Below are 6,000 nucleotides of genomic sequence, written 5' to 3' on the forward strand. Positions count from 1 at the left end.
GTTGATAATAGCTGTGGGTCCAAAACTTTAGGTTGGCTTTACCGGAAACACTTAATTAAATTGCAACAAATGCGATTTAATGCAAATAAACTCGTTTCCATCAAGCTTAGTCACAATATACCTATGAATTGGGAGTTAATATACTCCCTTCTAGCTTATGCTTTTCTTCTTTGACTTAAAAGATCTTATGCTAATTTCAAGCGTTTCCACCCAGGCTTTCCTATCCGAATAGTCAAAATTCACATTAAAAAGTTGGATAGAAACCCAATCCCTGTGGAGAGAGGGAGACAGTCAAAGAGTGAGAGAGAGATAGAGGTACACAGAAAGAGAGACAGAGAGAGAGAGAGAGAGAGAGAGAGAGGGAATGAAAGAGAGGGAGACGGAGAGAGAGGAAGTACAAGGTGGGAAAGAAAGCCATAGAGGTAGGGTGGGGCTGGGAGGAAAAGAGAGAAGGGAAGGAGATGGGGAAGATGAACTGGAGAGAGAGGGTAAGATATAAAGGGATTTAAAATGAGACTTATAACAATCTATTTACTTGAGCGCATATCTCTGAATGCATTTTCATTTAAAATCCTACAATCTATTTACTAGAGGCACATATTTCTGAATGCATTTAGATTTTAAGAGAGAGAGAGAGAGAGAGAGAGAGAGAGAGAGAGAGAGAATGCGCACATATGTGTAGGCATTATGCGTGTGTGTTTTCATGCTCATGATTGTGCATGCATACTCATATGGGCCAGAGTCAACAATCTTTCAAGAATCTCTTCAGATGTATCAATAAAAGCAATTATCACGAGGCTTGACAGGGCGTAACACTGAAGTAACAGCTAATTGTCAAGAATCATTGCCAACATATGGTGCGGATCCCTTTCCTCATCAGCCATCAGACTTTATAAAGACTTGGCTCGGACATAAAATGAAATTCAGTCGTACATAAAAAGAAATGAAACCGACACATGAAGCACAGTTTTCAGAAACCACTGTGAGGGCTGTTCACAGAACAGATGCCAGGGTTAAACAGGATCCATCCTGGGTGCTGTGAAACCCACTCGCTGGTCCTATCGAGTTCATACTCTAGGTGAAAACGATGCCAAAAATAGGATGGCTATTTAGCAAGGAGTCACCTGTCTGCTGCACTGTGCCAGTGTGAGTGGAGCCTCAGCAGTCACACTCTCAGACCCCACTGAGGATGCACCTACTTCTAGGGCTGATTGATCCTTAACCATTCACCTTTTGGAGTCCGGAGACTGATTCTGGAACTTTTGGCTATTGTGATCTGAGATTATTCCAGAGCTTTGATAACACACCTGTCCATTCCTCTTGCCTGGGCCGAGTCCAGTCACTACAGTGGCCCAATCCAAGACTACCTAAGCTAACCTGATCATCTAAGTGGGTAAAGACCCAGGCTAACAGAGAAACTTCTGAAGAAAATACATTAATGCTATGGCAGGCTCTTCAGTGAACTTACAGAATCCTTTTAAGGACTCTTGTCCACATCAATGTGCTATTAAGAACAATTCGAGCATTCTTAAGGTGACCTTCTTTTGTTTCCACGTTTTAGAGAGCACTTTCTGCTCTCTAAAATGTGATGAAATGAACCATTTCGCCAACTACCTATGTAAGAACACTGAATTGCCCATAATCATAATCATTATGCCTTTCCCCACTGCAAAGACACTGAAACAGACCTTTCTGAAAGAACTCACCATTTTCTCAAAACTGCACACAATTTCTTAAAACTGAACCCACATCGGTACAAACTTTGCTCTCTGACAACACACTCAAGCAGTCAACACACATACTACGAGACTGTCTCTTACTCATTTTAAAACACTTCTAAAATCACTTCACTTCTTTTTTCTGAAATTGGTAATTTGAAGGCGATCTAAATTATTTCAGCATACAGATTAGCATCACAGGAACACTGTCTAAAGACATTCAAAACAACATCATTAAAAAAAAACTTTGCAACGTCACAGTGAATATAAGGAGGGCATAAACATTGTACAATTGCTTACACTCGTTTATAACACTAGGTCTCAGTATTCCAAAATTCTACACAGAACTCACAAAACTGGACACGCAAAATGCAAAACACCTCATATCTCCTGCCAAATAAAATACTCTATTCAAAACTCAATGATCCCTTTTCAAAATCTAACTTTTGTCTCAAATGTCACACAAACTATTCATATACAGTATTTAAACCTTTTCAATCACTTCTCACACACTAGTGTGATAAATATAACACACTCCTGTCTTTGTCAGGCTAATACCTTTTGCAGTTACAGTGTTAAAGCTCATTTCATACAGCAATTTGACCAAACTGGTTACAATTCACTGAATTCATACGTACACAATTAGAGCACTTTCACAAATAGAATTTTGTCCAAAACACCACAGCTACAGCAATGCTATTTACATTGAAAACTTTGATATTGTGGTCTTTCTCTTCCTCATCCTCTTTGTGCTAATCGTACTCCACCACCCCTCTGATGTCTTGCCTTTTTTACATTGTAGGATCTATTGTTCCAAAGCATAATGGCCCACCAACGTGTCTTATTTATTGATTATGCAATGCTAATTGATGTGTAAATAATTCTGTGGTGTTTCCCCCATGAAAAAGGTGTGCTCATCGAGCTCAGATGGTGATGCCTTGAATGTACTGTATTGATGACATGTTTAATTAAATGAGCATAATGTTCACACAATTTGAAAATTACAGTTATGAGAAAAGTGCATATCTTTTGAGAACTGAGGCAAAGCTATAGTTTTTATAGCTGAGGTAACCGGTTATTGTGTGTAAGCAATCAGGGGAAAACAGGTCTCATATGCCAGGTCTAAAAATAGAACTGTATAGGTTTAGTAGCTTTACAAAAACATTTGAGACCCCCACAAGGCTTGCTGCAGTGAGTGAAGCTGATGAGGCAGAGGCACCATTTCACATCCTCCTCGACCCATGTTTACTAAATTCTTTGGGGCCAATTAGGGCCTTTTACAAATGAGCGTGCTTGGCTTGGTCACACAAGCTACTGGGATATTGGGCACAGACCTGGTAGGCTGAGCTGGCATTAGGACTGGGTGTGTGCCACCGAGGGCTGGCATTCAGACTGCGCCACCAAAGAGGATGGGGCAGAGGGAGCGGCAGGCGGCATCGCCCCAGGTGCCAAGGCCCAGCAAGACTGGCTCTCTGCCAGCAACAACACACAACACACAACACACAACACACGACACACAACACACAACACGCCACACACAGCAAACAGCAAACAGCAAAGCCTAATCCCATCCAGTTGAACTGCCAAGTGACCTGACGACAGACACACACACACACACACACACACACACACACACACACACACACACACACACACACACACACACACATTAACATAATTTTCAAGCCTTCGTTTACAGTTTGACCAGTGGACTGAACAGCACTAAAGAGTCATATTTTGGCAACACCGCTGTGGAGTTGATACACAATTAACACCCAAATGCATCCAAATATGGTTGAAATCCAATGGGACGGTTAGTTAGGGGCAAACCATAAATTGGTAGTGAATAAAGTGGTGGCAGCACTGAAAAGGTCAGTGTTCACCTTCAGGCTATTCAGATTCATCTGAGCAGTAGTTTTCAAGCTAACAATTTCATTCAGTCTGTCAGTAATTGAAAAAACGAATTTGTACTGTAATGTCTGCAATTTCTACAATGTTGTCAAAGCAAACCAAGTGAGTTAAACTTCCCCTGACTTTCAGCGGTTGGATTTAGCAGGCGAACGCTACGGACAATCTGCAGCTAACGTGGAGCTAAGTCTAAGGGGAGACTTGACAATGGCTGAGACAGAAATAAATAAATAAGTCAAACCTAAGACCCATCTGCATGCTTAAAATGTGTCCATCAGGAACGAGCCTAATTATAGCGCCACGATGCTCAGCCTATAACATCCCTCCCTCCTCTCTCTCTCTCTTTCCTGACACTCCTCACTGATTGCATAAACTGTCAATTAGCTTTTCCAGTGCGCCCACACCTGTGCCCATTTACAGCTGAATACTGGGCCATGCCAGCTATGCCATGCCATGCTACAGTATGCAAGGGTTCCAGCACACTCCTCTACAGTGCTGCTCATGTTCGTCATGTCAGAGTGAGAAGAGCTGCTCTGCTGTGAGTTTAGCGTGCTGCTTAGCTATAAATGCTGATGTGTGTGTGTGTGTGTGTGTGTTGAAGTGTGAGCTCCGGGTGCGAGGGTTTTAATGAGCTTGAACTCGCCTGAACTTTGGACAGAGAATAGGGAATTAAAAAGAGAGAGAGAAAGTGATTAGAAGAGAAGAGTGGGAGGAAGAGAGAGATGAGAAAGAAAGAGAGAGAGAGAGGGAGATGACAGAAAGAGAGAGAAAGAGAGAGAGAGAGAGAGAGAGAAACAAAGGAATGGAAGTAAAAACAATACAGAACACTACGGAGGAATGTAAACAGGACTGTCGTGATGAAAGCGAGATGAAAATGAGAAGGAGATGAAAGTGAGAGATGAGAGCGAGGGGGGAGACGACAGGAGGAGGAGAGACGTACTATTGAGCTTTTGTCTCCCAAAGTAACTCCATGTGATCTCAGATTTAGCAGCTTGTGGTACATCTATCTGCAGGCTCACCACTCACCATCTCTGCAGCCACAAAATGGCCGTCATGCAACCCAAGGCAGCTCTAGCTTCCCCCTAACCCACACCATGCCACTACACCTTCCTCTTCCCCTTCACCACACACAAAGTGAAAGATAAATGCACTGTCACTAGGCACTGCCAAAAGCCCAGAGGTAAGCTCAGCTCCTTCAGCTACAGACAGCCTGGCACTGACACAGCCAGCTTAATGAGCCATACTCTCTGCTAAGTTATTGTCTGGCATTCTTCTGGCGTCCAGGATTGGGAAAGGCGTTGGAGACAACAAGGGGGGGGGGGGGGGTTGGGAGTGTGGAGATTGCATTTAAATGAACATCACAGAATGGCCGTAGATCGAGGGGGCTTGTCTCGTTATCCACACCTGAGCACTTGGGGGCTTGGTATGCATGTTCATGGGCTTAGCGTAACGGCGTGAGCGTAGCCCATCATGCTAATTAAGCCAGAGCATAGTATGCACCATGAGTTTCTTTGCACTTAGACTGAGCCTGCTGGGCAAACAAGTAGGGGGAAGAGTGCACACTTATAGTATGCTATGTGAAACTATCTGCTTTGAATCTTTAAACACCCAAGAGAGTGTGTTATGGTATGTTTGAGAAGAGACTGAGAGTAAAGAAAAAAAGGTCTACTAGTTCTTCTCATCAGTCCTTGCTTACACACACACACACAGAAGGTGCAATTTTAAGCACATACACAGAGTTAGAACCTTCAGCAATTCAGAATCAAAGATATACAGCAACAGAAGAGTCATGTTTTAGCAAACAAAGGCATATGATCAACACACATGCATACTTGATTAAAGTCAAAGTTTCATATTTCCCTATCAGAGAGTAAGGACGGGAACAAGAGAGACAAATTCAGGCGATGGCTGTTATTCATACTAGGTATAAATAATGCTACTCATATTTTGCCAAAGTCTTTACAATATAATGCAATCTGTTATGTGACTATGTGCCTGTGATGTACAGCTTGCCATCACAGCAGGTTTCAGCAGCTCATGCGAGTGATGGACAGCTCTAACTGCTGCAGGTGAGGAAAGGTAACGATTAACCTAATGACTTAAAAGCCCCATTCCAGTGTGCTTAAAATGCTTTTCTTCAGCACTGTAGCCTACTTTATGGCCTTAATCACTACCAAGCAGGCTGCTTTTGCATCTCGCACTCCCTGAGCTGGCCTGGGGTTCAGTTTTTTGGAATAAAAAACCTAAAGAACCCATTTATATCTTGTTTAAATAGGTAAAAGACAAAGTAAAAGGTTTTATTATCTAAGCAGTTAAATCCCATCAGATTTAAGTATCTTTGACTGCTGAAGTACACCCTTTCTGGGTAAAAAAC

The 6,000-nt window shown here is 42.5% G+C and overlaps 1 protein-coding gene across 2 annotated transcripts in view; it reads right to left on the reverse strand.

Annotated features, from left to right (window-relative positions):
- ptprub (protein tyrosine phosphatase receptor type Ub) overlaps positions 1-6,000 on the reverse strand; it is a gene marked incomplete at both ends in the record, with an annotated part of 213,314 nt that overhangs the window by 49,011 nt on the left and 158,303 nt on the right. The gene's annotated exons all lie outside the window — the stretch shown is intronic.

The sequence above is a fragment of the Sprattus sprattus genome, assembly GCF_963457725.1.
Source record: "Sprattus sprattus genome assembly, chromosome: 19".
NCBI classification, from domain to species: domain Eukaryota; kingdom Metazoa; phylum Chordata; class Actinopteri; order Clupeiformes; family Clupeidae; genus Sprattus; species Sprattus sprattus.